This window comes from Onychostruthus taczanowskii, unplaced genomic scaffold, assembly GCF_017590055.1.
Source record: "Onychostruthus taczanowskii isolate IOZ18803 unplaced genomic scaffold, ASM1759005v1 scaffold69, whole genome shotgun sequence".
In the NCBI taxonomy this organism is placed as follows: Eukaryota; Metazoa; Chordata; class Aves; order Passeriformes; family Passeridae; genus Onychostruthus; species Onychostruthus taczanowskii.
Genome location: NW_024504676.1, coordinates 2636220 through 2654028, shown reverse-complemented (window position 1 = coordinate 2654028; position 17809 = coordinate 2636220). Strand labels below are relative to the sequence as shown.

General features: G+C 39.6%; 1 protein-coding gene across 2 annotated transcripts in view; it reads left to right on the top strand.

Annotated features, from left to right (window-relative positions):
• The window catches only part of EHF (ETS homologous factor), an 84399-nt gene that overhangs the window by 34562 nt on the left and 32028 nt on the right, over window positions 1-17809 (top strand). Inside the window, exon 1 of one of the 2 annotated variants that reach the window (XM_041421208.1) lies at window positions 15765-15845. The exons of the other annotated variant lie outside the window; for it this stretch is intronic. The gene's annotated coding sequence lies outside the window, so the exon portion shown is untranslated. Of the gene's footprint in view, window positions 1-15764; window positions 15846-17809 lie in introns of those variants that run through there. 2 annotated transcript variants of the gene reach the window in all.

The following is a 17809-nucleotide window of genomic DNA, read 5'->3' as shown; positions in this document are numbered from 1 at the left end:
ATACTCCCACAGTAATGATTAGTGATACAGCCATTGCATGTCTTTGTGCCAAATATTTCATGGATTAATGACAGTAAATGTTATGGCTCAAGATCGGTGTGTTAGTACAGATTGGAAAGCCTATTTCACTTTGATCTTTTTATACCTAGACATTTGCTTCATTTCAGAAAGAATTCATTGGAATGTTCTCATCTTCACTCTCGAGCTGCCTTAATAGTATGATGCATTTATAGGAGAAGGAAAATTACTGGAAGAATTTATGCTCTCATCTACCCAAGAGAAAAAAAAAAACAACCACCAGAGCCCTTTAGAGTATTTGTGGTTAAAGGTATTCCTTCTTTTCCATTCAGAATGGCTTGATTCACATGACTTTGGGAATGATTTTTGCCAGAGGACAAATTGAGTATTGAGTGGTTGGTGTGAAAATTTATTTAGAAACAGCCAGAATTCTGATGAGGATGGAACAATAGGACTGCAGGAAATACTTGTTTGTGATGCAAGAATGCAAATTGTGCAGTGTGTGTGCAGAAGAGTTAATCCAACAAAAAGAGGTTTTATCTCAAGGTGCAGTTTAAGACTGTGCTGCCCTTCCTTGGACATTTTAATTGCAGGTGGAGAGAGATAAGCTAGCACTCAAAGTGACAGCAAGCTAATATAATGCTTTGTATTGAGAGCAAAGGAATGAATAGCTTTCTCATTACCAATTTCAGGCATGGGCAGGCAGAAGAAAAGGCATCTGGAACAGGTCTAGAGATCCTGCTTCCTCCCTGCACCAGCCAAATGGGGACAATGGAAGCATATTGCTGGGCTGGAACAATTCGGATTCTTGATGCTTACTGATAATCAATGGGCTAAAAGTTACAGAGATAAACAGTTTTTGATGTTTCATAGACTCACATAATATAATGAGCACTGTCAAAGGGAGTGACAGGTTAACCTAACACCTTAGCTCTACCTCAACACTGAATTTAGCAGGCTAGAGAAGCTAGTGCTGGAGTGGGGTGAAGCAGGACCCTCTGAGGAAGGAGAGGATTCTGCCTCCAAAAGATTACCAAGGAACAGCTGTGATTCAGAGCTGGTGATGAAAAAAGAATGTGTTTTCCAGAAAGCCTCCAACTATGCAGCTCAGATGGGCAGTGCTCCTGGCATGGAGCCATGGTATCGATAGCTGGTGTCCTTGAAGCTAATGGCACACATCTTCTGACTTTGTCCCCAGCATTTAGATTTGGGTGTTAGGTGTTAGGAGGCTCTTTTCTTGCTCTTGGGGTTTTTCTTTTCTTAATTTTTTTTTTCCATAGACACTACAGTAAACGTTCTGTTTGTTTAGCAAAAAGAGCTCAATGTCTACTAGACCAAGTTCTTGTTCATCACTAAAATCCTCACAAAAGACTTCCAAAGACAGTGTAGAAGGTACTCTGCAGCACTGGCAGTGACAGCACCCACTGGGACATTAAAGTTCCTATGGGTGAAGCACCTTTTAGAGGCTGTGAGCATTTCCTGGGGAGTTACATCTAGCTGAAGGTCTCTCAACCACATCCCTTTTTCTCTCGAGGACATGAGAAGAGCACACCAAAACTGCACTGTACAGGTCCTACACATTAGTGAAGCAATGATGAGTTTCTCCATGTCTTTCTCAAGGGAACTTTGAAGTCATTCAAAGAGCTTTGGGAATGGATATTTTAATAACAACCCAGGACTGTACTTGCTGGGCTTTGCATTTGGCTTTGCCATTTTGTTTACTATAGAGTTTGTGAAATAGGGACAAGCCATAAACATCCACCTAGCCACACTTCTGCAATGGCATGCTCTAACATGCACGAGTATTTTCGGTGGAAGTGTTCCTGCAACCTTCTTTGTGGGTTTTCAAGTCATCCAGTTAGGGCGAAAAACAACCATAACATGTTACTGAGGTCACAGATGAATAAGACATTATGAATAGTCATGCTGGAAACAAAAGCTTTGGTGAATACTTGGTGAGAACTGTGGGGGTTGACAAAAGTTTGCAGAGCAATTCAAATTAATGAAGCACATGGAAAAATGTTACCTTGTGGATAATTTCCAGGAGAAAAGAGTTTTTGAATAAACTGTTCGATGTTGGGATTTCACTCGCCCTTATTTTCATCTGAGTTGTGAATCATCCGATCATCAGCTTGAAGGTAAATCATTAAGTAAAAAAATTTAGGGGGTGGGGGGGGGGTGGGGGAAGGAGGGGGTGGCAATCAATGTGTCAGGTTTACCCTATGTCCCAGAGCAGTGAATAATTGCTGTTACTGTAGCAACTGATGGCTTAATGCCTAAGCTTAAACTTCTCCCCAGCAGTGTCAGATCTTCTGAGCGGGTCATAAATAAATGTGAATATATATATATGTAATTTTTGCATCAGAAACTTTGCCAATAGATAAAATACCTTTCTTTCTTATGCCATTTTAAAAGAGAGCATATACTAACATGCCCACATAATAATAACTTGCCCATTTGTGACAAATTTTTTCTCCATATCACATCTTACTGCCAACAGTAACAGTCAACAACTTCCTTCATGAACTGCTGTGATTTTATCTGGAAGTTTCAATTAGATGTGTGCTTGTAAACTTTTCTCAACTATAGATTGTGAACATTTATACATTTATTCTTACAGCAGCTCTGTAAAATGATACAGTGCTTTATAGCTCTGGACCTGAAAGATAAATGTCATATAACCTGTCTTCAATGTTGCAGAAAGTCTACAGTAGAAAAACATTCCAGATTTCCTAAGATCAACTCAGAGCCTTGCATACCCAATTTTCAAGCTAAACATCAACTCTGTGGTCATGGACATAACTGTCCCTAATATGTTAAATAGCAGAAACATGCTGGCACAAAAAGACAGGGTGAAGTTGAGTGTTAGAACATTTACTTTTCTCAATCTTACATAACCTTAGCATGTTAATCTGTTTTTCCTACCTCTGAGGTAGATTTTATAGATTTTTGTCAAGTGATGCAACATACTTCAAGTTCACTTCAGTCATTCAGTCACTTTTTTCCCCTTTCTTCCACAAAATAAGAGAAGGTTTGCCACCTGTCAGGAAATTTCCAGTGAAAGGACAAAATTCGTAGCAGCAATCTGCTGAAAGTAAGAATGCGCTTATTACATGAAAGCGCATGCTTAGCAATTAAAATTTTCTAAAGCAACATTGTAGTTGTTTTTGTGCTTTATGTACAGTATTAAAAATAAAATAGTCTACCACATGTAATTTATGAAAGCAGCCAATAATGAGTTCATTATTGCATAGCAAGGCAATGTTGCATTTGTGGTTACAGGCCTAGCCAAAGTCTTTGATCTTCTGGTTCATTAATGTATAAATGAAAAGACCTTAGCTAATTATCTCAGTAACTGGCCTCACTCAGGTCTCAGTCAGTTCTTATTCAAGGCTTACTCTTTCATTTTCTGTCCTCTGTGCAAGGGGTGAGACACCTGAGTCATAATTTATTGTCCTTTCGTATAGGAGATTTGTTATTTTCATACCTCTGTCCAAGGGACTCATCTGTCTATAAAATTTACAGTTGAAACAATTTGAAAAATGCCAGGTGATGTAGCTATTTGCCGTGACACCACTGGGTATTAGTAAAGAGGAGCTGATTTTAAACAGGCAAATGCAGCACACAAGAGTTGAGCCAGCCCCAGGGCTGAACTGAGTATCATCAGAGCATGCTGCACTCTTTGGGCTCCTTCCGCTGCTCCCAGGCAACCAGGCTGGGAAACCCATGACTGGGAATGAGAGTCCATGTTAACAGGGCATTTAAAAAATCCAGTGAAGGTGAATTTTTGAATCTGCTAGCCTGGGTGTTAACAGTGTACTCTGTCAGAACTGAACAGCAAATAATTCTTTCTATCATCTCTCAGCTGTCTACACAAAAACACAGTATAGTTTAAAGATTTTGTTCACTTTCAAATATTGCAAATGATCGCTTCTATTCAGATAAATTTCAAAATTATATGTATATATATATAAAAATATAAACATGTATATTTATGAAATATAAATTAATTCTGAATTTTAAATTATTGAAATCTGATCTTGATGGTGATTCTAAAACGTGGTCTTCATTTTGTACACAGGTTTTCAACTTGCATCTCAAAGGATAGTAATAGTTACCAAATGGTGCTTCATAGATCATTGCCAGTCTCTCTCCCCTCCTTCCCCCATCTTTTTCATTATTTTAGTAATGACAGTTCAGTGACAGCAAATAGAAACATTATGTTCCTGCCTTAGAAGTTGCATACCAAATTATTTTACGCCAGGATTCTATGACACATTCTGTATTTCTTATTATTATAAACAAATCACATTCCATGAAGAATTATGTCATTAGAAACTCACATGAAATTCATATGCTACAGTATTTATATGATGAAATGTTTGGAATAGTAAGATGGCTGATATGCCTTGGAGTTCTAGTATAATTTCTTTTTTGTTGTGTCTTTCAATGAAACAATGTATGAACATATCATGGCTTACCTGCCTCCACTGCCATTGATTTTCCACGGATGAGACCTGGTGCTGGGAATGGAATCTGTTTTATGCAACTATGCTATGTGGAGAAAAATGCTGAAGGTAATATTTAACAATGGTTGGACTCACATATAATTAACAGCTATTTTCAGAGGAATTTGCTTCTGTTATTTTTTTACTGCACACAATTGCACACGAACAGATGGCTGCTTTCTTTCAGCTCGTATCCTTATGGACAATGGATTTTATGGTGCCTGTACCTACTAGTATTATTGGAGATGTGAAAAGAGATATGGGGCACAGTTTAGAAGATGAAATGACATGATGAGAGGACTATACAGTGAATTATAACTGGAGTATATTTCTCAATATGATTGCGGCAAAACTGAGCCAGATAAACTTCTGGCCAGAATGTGATAAATCTCTGAAGAGCCTGTAAAGGAAGAGGTATGAGCACCATTCTGAGGAACACTTAAAACTAGTCTAGATGATAGACTGGTTACAATGATAATTACAACAATAGTTTCAATTCATGAAATATACTTGATTGACCAAGAAACTGCTTTAAAGAGACAAAATAGCCCAAAAGCCTATAGCAACCTGGTTTGATCACTTACCTGGCTTTGGATTGAACAGGAGGCTGAACTAGACACATTCTGAGGTCCCTGAGAGTCTGAAGTGTCCTATGAAATGACAGAGTGGTTAAGGTGAGAAACGACCAGTGCAGGCTATCTATAAATATAAAAAGCAAATAAAACATACAATTAAATGTATGGTGGCGAAAAAAGATATGGAAAGTGACCATACCATTTCCTATGAAGTTGAAACTTCTCTTTGTATTTTCCTCCTTTTTTCTGCCTCTTCCCTTTTCTTCTCCACTCCATTTCTTCTTTTGTAAATTTTGGGAATACTAACTTATTTTCCTGTGTTTCCTGTGTTGTGATCTGACAACATGCTTTTTGTGCTCTTTTTGTCCATATGCAAGAATGCCCAGACCTACAGACCTTGTGCCTGTCCCCCAATTAGACTAGACCATCAAGACCATGAACTAAATTATGTACTTGGCAGAAAGAAAAGAATATCCAATCCATTTTAGTAGCAATGGTGCAATTTCGTCGTACAGAAATTGACTGAAAGTCTGTATCTATTCTTTCCTCCAGATTTGGCAACCCCAGTAGGTGTTCCCCTCAGGTGTGCTCTGGAGAGGCATTTCTGCAGTATGTGTATGTGTGTGGGGGTGCATGATAAAGCCACCTGTCTCCTTAATCAGTGGGAGACTGCTTCCCAGCACTGGGGTGGTTGCAAGAGGCATTGCTGCCTCTTAATATGTCTGCATGTAAGCAGAAGCATCTCCTGCAGGGCATGAGACCAGTGATGAAGTTTCCTGGAGATCACAACTCCCGCTCCAAGGCTTTCACTGTCTTTGGGATCAGCTCAAGGAGAGACTCACTCCTTTGAAATTCAGGGCTTTTTTGCTGTGGGTCACTGAGCCCAGTTTGCAAGCCACAGAATAAATCCTATTAAAGTCACTACAATTCTTCTCATTCTTTCCTCCCACAGATGTAGAATGCCAGCTGCTAAAAGCCATTTCAGAAAGGGCATGGGAGAAACCTGGGAGAACATTTTTATTTCTAAATAAATAAGGTCATTAATTCTGACTAATGCAATGTTGTGTAGTAACCCTATACAGGGGTGATGAGGTGCCAGCTTCATGACAGTGTGTCTCACTGCAGTGCCTGTGATATTGTTCACATGGTCACCTTCCAGATTGAAGTCTGGTTTGTAAGAGGCAGATGAAGCTCCTCAGTGCAAACACTCACAGAACCGAATTACATTGGCCCCTTGTCCTGGAAAAAGTGATGTACATGTGCTATAATCTGGGAACAACATGCCAGACATAAGGATATGAAATGTGAAATCTTTGCCGAGTAAAATGCATCTGGAAAATATTAGGAGTATCAGACACGAACAGCCCACCTCAAATACTAATGCAGCAGGACTCCAAGGATAAAGGCTGAACTTCTGTACTCCTCAAGTTTAATTACCATGATAAATGCTAGTACAATAGCCTGGTACACAGTCTGGCATATCCAAGATCTCCCTTTACGGCATCACTAATAAACTCTGCAGAGTCTTCTTCTCTAGGCATAACCACTGGAACTTGGAATGCCTCATGAACAGGAATGTGTTCATCTTTAAAGTGTTACATCTTTATAGTGTTTCAAGCAGGGTAGCCTCCTTAGCGTCATGACTGAGAAACCTCGAGAGGCAAATTGCTGAAAGATTCTGACAGAACCCAGAGGAATAACCCAGGCCTCTGAAGTCCTCTCTCTCCCACTTAGAAAAAGTCTCTCTCCACAGTGCAAGTTTTGTACTCGGAACCAGCTGATTTCCAATGGGGTCAGTGTTAAATATTTGCTTATTCTATCCCACATCTTCCTTAGAATGATATTTCCCCTGGTCATGCATGCATCAGACATGCATATTCCCTGGCAGATCGTGTGCTAACTAACTCCCCTTCCAACTAAATGATGTGAAGAAAACTCTTTGGAAATACAAGGATATAGCACATGCATCCAGTGAAAGATTTTATTTCAAATGTTATTAAAGTAAAAGCATAGTAAGGAAAGGGTGCATTGTCTCAATTTCATTATACAAACAAATAAAAGTACTTGCAGTTCCATGGAATTCAACACAGTTAATCATAAACTTGATATTTGCATCTCACAGGCACTGAACATTGTGTAGTTACTGGAACTGGGATAAACTGGTTTCAAAAGATTTGCCTGCTATAGCTATGTTCAAGGGTTAACCCTCACTCCCCTGCTCAGATGTTGGCAAAGGAAATCCTCTCATAATCACAAAGATTGGAAGTTAGCCTGTGAATTGTTCACATCTCTGTCTTGCAGGTAGCTGCTTGCTTTGAGATGCCCTCAAAAGATCTGTTCTGGTATGACTCCTAAGGCTAACTTGAACCATGAAGGGTTGGGTTTTTATTGTCCTTTGTACCTATATAGTTCTTAGACCCCCCTCCATTCATTTCTGTGAAGCTATTCCAATTTCACCTAATGGCAGATACACCTTATTGCCTGACTCTAAATGCTGAAATCTTGGAGTCTTCTTTAATATCCTTTCCCAAATGCATGGATGTACACTTTTAAATTCACTCGGCTCACATTCATACACCAAGACAGAATGTGCATAAGAAATTTCTCAGTTTATCCCTTCTGCAGTCATTCAGTCATACAATGCTCACTTGCATGAAGACGTGCATGAAAACGCACTCATCCAGAATCCTGCTCTTCAATGTCACGAAGAGTGAGAAGCTCAAATTGTAGATCTCGGGCACCCACATATTCCTGCTGTCCTGGGTCTTTGCTGGGCGTATTCCTATTGGAGCAATCCAGGGGAATAGCAGTGCTACTATAGATCCCTCTTAACTAATAAAATCTCTAATGTCTCAGTCAGGTGCTCTGCATCTCAATTTGTCTGCCTCTGTATTCTCAGTTAGGACATGTGTTGTGCCATCCTGTCCTTACACTGCTTTTGGTCTAAATATGGACATAGGTAATTGTGTCCAGGGTTCTCCTTGACTTCTCACCTCTGTTTTATTTTCCCATGCTGTATGGATTACAAGGGCGTCTGTCTTGCAAGTAGCTGATTACAGTGTGAACAATTCCCATTTTTTAATGTAACTAGCCCTGCCATTCCTGCCAATCCAATTTTATCGGCTCCTAATGTGTTCTCCTAGCATTTTGTTGTCCTTATTTTTTAATTTGCTGCTTTCTCAGCACATAACAGAAATTATGCATGCTCCTTGTAGGTATCTTCTAGAGCTTAGAGACCTACAATCCAAATTCTCTGAGATTAGCTCAACCTAAATTCTCTTTCCTGAACAGCTTTTAAGTTTGGGAAAGTTCCAATCATTTCAATTTTAAATTACTCCATAGGGCTCTTAGGGAATCCAGCACTCTTAAAACAGGGAAAGTTTAATTTGGTAAGACACACTGCATCATAAGAATCAGCACTCTGTGTTTGGGAGCCATTTACCCACTTGCAGGTTTCCTAAAATGTTTGATATATTCTGTATATAGTGAAATACAGTCACTAGGTACAGTGCTTGCTCCTACTGTCCTCACAATTGTACTGCAATGTCAAAGTATCCACATGACACAAGACCTCTCCTCAGTTCTATAGTTGTGCTCCAGTTCCTATCTCTGTGGTCCTAGCACAAACTTATAATTTTTATATTCACCAAATTTTGGGAGTGAGAGATGCAACATCCAGGAATGGTTATGCCTCTCCTTGTGGTTTTAGCATGTCCTGGTTTATTAATGGAACAGCAGAAGTATTTGAGGCCTACTAAAAGTTTATCTTGTGATATCTGTGCTCCTTTCTTTTTTAATCTTTGTGCATTACTTGGTGTTTGCCTTCTTTATGTTCTCATGATTTTGCTTTGGTTCTGGCAGCTTCAAAGTGTTTGCTAAGAGATTCAAACCACAACAGATAGAAAAGACCCATTAGGTCATTTTGCCCTGCTTGTTGTTTAACACCCTCTATTGCATAGTTATGAAGTTTTCCTCTGAGACATCATTGCACAGTCAGTATTGCCTCATAATAAATTAAATCTTTTGGAGTCCTGAAAAGGCAGTATACACAGCTATATAAAGAAACTATTAGATATACATTGTCAAAATATCACAGAAATCCAGGTGACTGTGTCAGCTCATATGGGCAAAATATAGTCTTATAAATAGTTTCTAACCAATTGATAGTGTGGAGTCCTTACAAATTTGTAACATTTTTCCTTCAAATCAGAAGCAAAACATAATTCATGCTGCCCTGCATTTAATGGCCTCCTCCTTGCTATATATCTTTTTATTTGTCACTGTTTATTGTTATTTATTAATATTAATCTTTGTCTCCCTATTTCGCACACAAGTTTATTCCCAAAGGTTTGCACAACAATGATGCATTGAGTTGTTTGACCTGCACACTGAGGATACTAGAATAAATAAATAATTAATTGTAAACCTATTATCTCTAGGATTTGCATTTCTTTCTTTCTTTCAATGTTTGTATATGCAATTTGTGTTTGCCCTGACAGTTCATTCTGGCCATTTATTACCCTTATCTTTTCCATGGAAAACTTATATTTATATTGTTTATTTTCGTACTACCCCATCCCCATTCTATTTCTCAGTGCAGCTGTCTATATTTTTTTCTCTTATGAATCTCTCTCTCAGAGCATAGACAGTTTTTCAGTGATCCTTGCAAAGTTTCTTATATAACTTTTTTAATGCAAGTCCTTCAATTCATGGATGCACACTTGATTTTGCCTTTTCTGTACCTTTAAACTAACATGATGAGAGAAACCATTGCAATGTTTCAAGAAAAAAATCCAACTCTTGATCTGTGTGGCAAGGAGACCAATGGGTGGTGGGGGTCCTCTCCAGTAACAGGAGAAGTGGTGCTTAAATGGTATTTTCTGGTTGGCAAATAAATTTCTGGGAAAGGAATTTGAGGGTGTTTGTTTTATCCCTTTGTTTATCAGGTTATCCAGTACCTCTTTTGAGGCATATCTGGATTTTCAGGATACATCCTTCTTCTGGGTAGAACATACAGAACCAGGGAACGTTGTACTCAATGATTTTCAGTTAATCAGATCAACTAACAGAAAGCTGGGGTCTGTTTAATGACTAATATGCATATGAAGAAGCTGTAGAAATACTAATATGTAGCTGTATTGGTTTAAAATGTGAATTTTCACAAAATTGGCAAGAATATGAGCTGCAAAGCTCATGTTCTGCTGTGACCATTGCCAACCTCCTTATCATTCCTTTCTTTACTTATAATTTGTCTAGACAGTGATTGGCGGAAGTGTAATGGATTTTCTTGAGATTGATTACATTTGGAAACAAGCAGACAAAATGCTTAGGCTGTTTTATAGACTCAGGCCAATATTTGGTAATATTAAAAAACCCCATTTTTTCCTTCTTTTCTGTCTGAAAAGGAGTCTGATTTACAGAACTGCTAAGTACTAAAGTCTGAAATGAGAATGAATGGTAGCTGTGCTTTCAGTACTTTACATAACTATAGAATAATAAGTGTTTTAAATACATGGTGCCCAGGCAGCTCAAAATTGATACCCTGAATTAATGAACACCTTTGTCTTGATCTTTTTAAGATTCTCCATTAAAATAGGGACAATAAATTATTACTTTCTCACCCCACTAGGGATTCATAAAGATCAATAAATGTTTTTGTGCTAATACAGTAATGTCAGTGCTAACGCATTAGTACAATGTAATACACTAATCTACATATATTAAATGTTTATTTACTTTATAAGTACATGTGTAACTATAATACCTAAAATACCAGGAGGATGAACAGCATAAGAAAACTCATGAGGAAATGAACAGAAATTTTCAGCACAAGTTTGATTCATGTGCAGCAAATACAGCTCAGGGCCACTCCCTGTATGCATAGTATTGGGTAGCTTCCCTTTGAATGAGTAGCCCCCAGTCTGTGCCCTAAGTACTGCACCTCCCAGCTTGTCCCAAGGTTAATAATGTTCTCTTAGTTCTGTTTCCTGTGTACAGTTCCTAGGTTTTGAATAAGCGGCGTGCAGAGATGGCTGTTTCGGCATTGAGTAGCCTGTGGGTTGAGCCCATGAACGAGTCCTTTAGCTCCCCCCTGCAGACCTCTGCCACTGTACTGAGAGTAGCTGCTGGAGCAAATGGAGGACTCATTAGAAAATTTGCTTTTTCAAGTTGGTGTGTGTACAGGAATAGCCTTTTTTATCTGCTAGGAAAGCCTTGTAAAGCCAGGAAGTGGAGAACGCTTGCTCCAAAAGAAAGCTGAGGGAACAAGGCTTTGCCTCATGAATCCGTCATGAGGGGAGAGCAGTGGCTGTTCTCTTCTTGGACTTCAGCAAGGCTTTCAACTTGTCTCCCGCAACATCCTCATAGGCAAACTCAGGAAGTGTGGACTGGCTGAGTGAAGGATGAGGTGGGTTGAGAGCTGGCTGAGTGGCAGATCCCAGAGGGTCATGATCAGCAGCACAGGCTCTGCTTGGAGCCCTGTCACTGGTGGTGTTCCCCAGAGCTCAATACTGGGCCCAGTCTGGTTTACCTAATTCATCGATGACTTGGAGGAAGGGGCCGAGGCCTCCTCAGGAGCTTCCCTGCAGACACAGAGCCAGGAGGAGTGGCCCATTCCCCAGAGAGCTGTGCAACCCTTCAGAAGGGCCTCGACAGGCTGCAGAGATGGGCAGAGAGGGACCTTCTGAAATTCAGCAAAGGCAGGTGCAGGTCCTGCTCCTGGGGAGGAACAACCCCCTGCGCCAGCGCGGGCTGGGGGCTGAGCTCTTGTGAAGCAGCTCTGTGGAGAAGGACCTGGGAGTCCTGGTGGAAAACAAGCTGTCCATGACCAGCAGTGGCCAAGAAGGCCAATGGGATCCTGGGGTGCATCAGAATATCATTGCCAGCAGGTCGAGGGAAAGGATCCTGCCCCTCTCCTCAGCCCTGGTGAGGCACATCTGGAGCTCTGTGTCCAGTTCTGGGCTCCTCAGGGCAAGAGAGACTTGGAGCTCCTGTAGCAGGTCCGGCAGAGGGCTACAGGGATTATTAAGGAACTGGAGCACCTCACTTAGGAGGAAAGGCAGAGGCAGCCTGGCCTGTTCAGCCTCGAGAAGAGATGAATGAGAGGGGACCTTATCAATATCTGTAGGCTTGTGACAGGAGGGTGTCAGAGGATGGAGCCAGGCCTTTCTCAGTGGTGCCAAGCAATAGGACAAGAGGCGGTGGGCAGAAACCTATGCACAGAAGTTCCACTTGAACACGAGGAAGAATTTCTTTACTGTGTGGGTGACTGAGCACTGGAACAGGCTGCCCAGAGAGGGTGTGGAGTCTCCCTCACTGGAGATATGCAGGATCTATCTGGACACAATCCTGTGCCATGTACTCTGGGATGGCCCTGAAGGTTGAACCAGGAAGACCCACTGTGATCCATTCCAAGCTTGCCCATTTCATGATTCTGTGATTTGTCAAAAAGCTCTAAACTGGCTAACTTTGGTTGGATTTTATTTGGAATGGTAAATAGTACACTAGTAATTTGACAGCCTGTTGTAATCAATCTGTGCTTCAAACATAAATGTTCCTGAGCTGTCCAAAGAAAAGGCAGTAATATAAATACAAACTATAAATACAAAGTACAGCACTTTCCTTAGCCTTTTTGAATTTGCCAGAAAAACATATACCAGTATACCCATACTAGTAATTTTGAAAATTACTCAAAATTTTGTTGCATAGCAAATGCCCATGATGGAAAGTTTCAATTTAGCCAAAGAGCTAAAGGCTAAAATTTAGCAAACTGTGAAGAAAAAATTACAAGGTCTTGCAAGCCTAAATAATGGGCAACCTTAGTAATAGGTTTTTGTCTATAACATAGAACACAGCTTGGAAATAGTGTCTGTCCTATTTCTTCTGGATTCTCTAGTGTTGTTTTTACAGAAAGTGTATTATTTTCCAAAGTTTATGAATGAATTCTGATTTTGTTGCAGCAGAATGAAGGCAGGAATCTCATACTCTGTATTCTCAAATTGCTTGGCATGTCTAACCTACACATCAGCTTTATACCCACCTTTTGATAATCCACTGGAATTTAACAAATGAAGCAGAAATTAATATTAATGAAAAAATAGAAATTTCCATACATTTGTTGTCTGTTTTCATCAGGTGTCAGACATTACAGTGAGAGACGCCAATTTAAGAATCTAGACAGATTTAGGTAATTTCCTTGATGCTTGATGGCTATAATTAAATTAATTCTGGGAATCTGCACTGGCACTTCTGCCACACTGTGATTGTGGCCTCCAAGTTCCTAGTTATAAAGTTTTTAATGTTTTCTCTGCCACCTAGAACTGTGTGGGGACCAAATTCATGTTAATTTTGTGGCTGCAGTGCTAAAGAAGGATATGCAGAGGCAAAGGCCTGACTGTCTCCGAAAGCCACCCGTAATCCTCTCTGTGCTGAACCACATGTAAGTGTCAATAAGCATACTTGGGAGCATGGGGGTAGCATAGTTGGCCAGGTAGGGCAGTAAATTTAGGGAGCCACCACCCTGTGTGGCACCCTGCCTTTGAAAATAGCACAGTAATAAATAATGCATGCTGGTGTGCCGACCAAGCTAGCTTCACCCTGTCCAGACCTGTTGGTACAATGTGCTTTTTTGTCTGTCTGGAAGTATTCTGCGTCTTAGCGACCAAAGCTGTCTCTGCCCTTAGGAGCTGAAACAGAAAAGGCCAAGAGTCACACAAACAGAAAGTGACATTCCACTCTCAGTACCACATTGGAACCATTTATCTTCTGCTATTGCTGATGTCCTTTCTAGCAATAGGAAAATTCTACTTTCCCTGTTGAGATCCATTGGTCACATCCTCCTGCAGTACTTCTGCAGCATATAGATGAATTTCAGTGTGATTCTTTAATCTCCCATGATTTTCTCAGTGGCACAATGTAAGACTTGGGTTTCTTCCTAAAGATACCCTTCCTGGGAATGAAAGTGCTCTTTACTGCTTGCTAGTTCTTTGCTTCTTAGCTTTTCCTGCTCTGGACTGATTGTTCATGCTGATATCATGCTAAGGCATTATTTTGATGATGAAAGCTATAAATACTCACCAAGACATGACCTGGTATGCAAATACTTGGACTCAGTGACATGAATGCTTAGAGAAATCTTGTAAGTGCTAGGCCTATCAAAATAGTTCCTTAACTGTCTGCAGGGACAACTTCAACCCTTGGTGTTGGAAATGCAAGACAATGAAGGTCTCCAAGATGAGTATTTACAGTCTTCCTTCTTCCTCAGGGACAACTTTCTTTGATAGCTGAGACTCAGTGGAAGCCATGGAACTTGTTCTAACCTGGGTGAGAAATAATTGAATCTTCCCAAGCAACACTTGTACACAGGTGCACCTTATCTACACGAACAAAAAGAACTTAGTTTTTAATTGGTGTGAGTGTGGATGATAGGAACAAAGGTGACATTCCTTGAGTCTGAGATCCATTATTTATCTTGAAATCAGGTTCAGCATAAATAGTATTTGTGAAATATTTCCCCTACATTGACAATGAGTCTTGATTAATAATTAATAGTATCTCTGGATGTTGAAGGACAATTCATTTCCTGTGCTTGGTAAATCTAGCACTGAGAACTCCTGTCAGTATCTGTCAGGGGAAGATTTATGATGAGACTTGGGACCAAAAATGAGCAAAGACTAGAAAATTCACTTCACACAGACCACTGAACAGTCACCGAATAATAATATTTAGCATTTCTTTGTGCATACAAATTAATGAAACCTCAGAACCTGCCCACATTTTAGTGCATTTTTAACTGTTTCCATGTCGGTGCCTTGTTTGACTAGTGAAATAATGAAAAACAGATGAGGCTTCCTATTTTTGTTTGTGCACCTGGTTTCCTGCTCAGGTTCATGGTTGCAGGCTCGAGGAGTAACTCACATGTGGTCAAGGAAAACTTTGGACTGAGCATGTCTACTGATTCTCTGCCCTGCTAACCTGCATATAGGTTATGCAGGGTTCACTTTCATACTCAACCCCATAGACCCACACACTGATTATTTTTTCCCTCATTTCGTTTCTTACCTACTCCCAAATAGCCAGAGAAGCTGAAAGACCAATAAACTCCCCTTTCAGGCATTTTCAGGATTTTCAATGTATAAAAGAAAGGATTGAGCTCATCACATGGGCTCACCCAGTCTACCTCCCTGCCAGCAAAGGGTTATTCCACACCATCCATCTCCTAATGTTATTTCAAGACTAATTTTAATTTAGGACATTCCTGCTTTTCACTTCTCCCCGTTCTAATGATGATCTCCCTCTCTACCTGAAATAACCTCAATTTAAAAAAATAAAATAAAATAAAAATAAAGGGATGGTCTTAAAAAAAACAACTACAAAGAAATCAATCCCTCATCCATTACCAGGTTTTTCTTTTGTTCTGGAGCCACGCGTGTAACCCGGTTAGACCTGTTCTCTTTGAATGCCGAGGACTGAGCTGGCCTTATGCAAACGCTCTCAACCTCATCTTGGTTGTTGTCGTTGCAGATCCAATCAAATGAACAGGAAGTGACCTAAGGAATTCCCCTATTGGCTGCTTGAGTGTTCAGCAAAATGTTTTAAAATTAGTATCACATCCATTTATCTTCACTCCTGGGAGTCTTTAGTTGACATAACCTAGTACCTGTGCTTACCCAACCTACTATTCTGTAGACAGTTTTCCCATTGCCTCAGTTCAGGATTTCCACTCCAGAATCTTCAGCTAAATGAGGTAAGTTGTTTGGGGTATTCATTTTTTTTCTTAAATTCACTTCCTTTAAAATAACACCAGTGACAATAATTAAAAAAAGAAAAGAATTGTCTGCTGGACTCCTGGCCACTGTACCAAGCCTCTCCCTTCCCACTTTGGAACAGCAGCTAAGGTCATTTATTCAAAAGGCTTTTTAATCTTGCAATAAAGATTTCTGCTTTCCTGGTTTGAACTTTTATCTTCTGTTTAAGTATTTCTCTTGTGTCTTGTTTGAGTGGGACCAGATCCTAAGAATCTTTTCTATTATGATGAATCTAATAATATTCCCGGTCCTAAATCTGCTACTTTTGTCAGCAGAGTTGTCATCTGTTCAGTAAGACAAGGGGTGAAAAAGTGGACTTTCTCAATGCTATGGAGAGCCTTTGTGTCACAGAACCGGGATACAATGGCCGTATTTCAGTTCATTTTAGTGATGAGGATGTTGATGGACATGGTGTTTGTAACAAAAACCCCTAAAGTACATTTATAATTTGGCTTGGTTTCAGACTCAAGGCAGTTTCTTGGCAGTTGTGTGGTGAAGGAGGTTCTGCTGATCTTAGTTCTGTCTAAGCAAAAACTGCACAGAACCCAGCTCAGGCACTGGGTAGGTAAATATAGTGTGAGGCCCGAAGTGTTTTTGCTTGTTTAATTTGTTTCTGTTCCAATAGTAATTTTATTTTAATAGAACCAGAACTGGTGCCTTAAGGTGTAGACACAATTGTTAAGGTAGTTGTAGAAGAGAATGTGAAGAAAAAGTTGCTCCAAATCTGTGTTGATTTCGTAAAATATGTGCAATGGACTTATTGACAAATGTTTGCATTTCACCCTGTGAGACATTTTAGGCATATACTTGTGTGTATATTGTTATAGAGTTATTAAATTATATCAGTAATGTGCTTTTTGATTACTTCATCTAAAGGCATATGTTGTGTTTGCTTCTAGAGTACATTCAACATCCTTTCTTTCCTACCTTTGCCATTTTTTAGAACCAAACAACTATTAGAATTAAACAAGCTCATAATGACAGAAATGTACCTTGAGGTAAAAGTTTCATTTAGTCATTTTTTTAATATTTGTCTCACTTGATGCCATGGTAAACAGATCTAACATGCCCCAGTATTTCCTGCAATTTGTGAAAACTTCCGTAAAATTAAAAAATGCGCTCCTTTAAGTTTTGCTTTGATAGGAAATTTGCAGGTGTAGTTTAAGCCAGTTGTCTGAAATCTGTTTTGCACTGTAGAAAATATCAGAGCTGGAAAATATAGCAGTTGTCTATTTAATGCAAATGCAGAAACTAAAGAAAAAGCCTGCAATTAAAACTAGAAAAACAACAGGATTAAGGTGTTTCACTTACAAATATCACAATGACAGTTTAATTCCTGCCCTGTACAATTTTCAAAACCAAGTGATTGTTGCAATAACAACATAAGACTTGCCAGAATTTTTCAGAGATAATTGCGTGACTTCAAGTAGAGCTTATATTTTAGAAAACTTCCAATTGTGAAAAAAAAGTCCAGAAGTCCAGTGATGGGAAATTCCCCAGAATGTTTTTAAGTCCCCCAGCAATTAAATACCATTCTTCTAAAAATATCTCATTTTCAGTCTGACATGGTCTTGCTTTAACATTCAGCCACCTGATTTTGTTGTCTTTAGGTGGTTATTGAGAAGTTCCCCTGGGTTGGAAATTTCTGTTCCTTGTGTAGTTAGCAGGGGACAAGTCCTTTCTTAGCCTAGTCTCTGATAATTGTGGTAGTCTGAGCTCCGAAGCCTGTTGCTTTTCATGGAGAAACTTGCAGTACAGTGAAGGATCTTAACCTGTTTCACTGTAAACTTTTCCATCCTTTAATCACTTCAATTCTGTCCTCTAATTTTTCAACATTAGCTATGAAATTTGGATGTCAGGATAGATCAGAGTCTGTAGAGTGCCAAACAGAGATATTATGAGT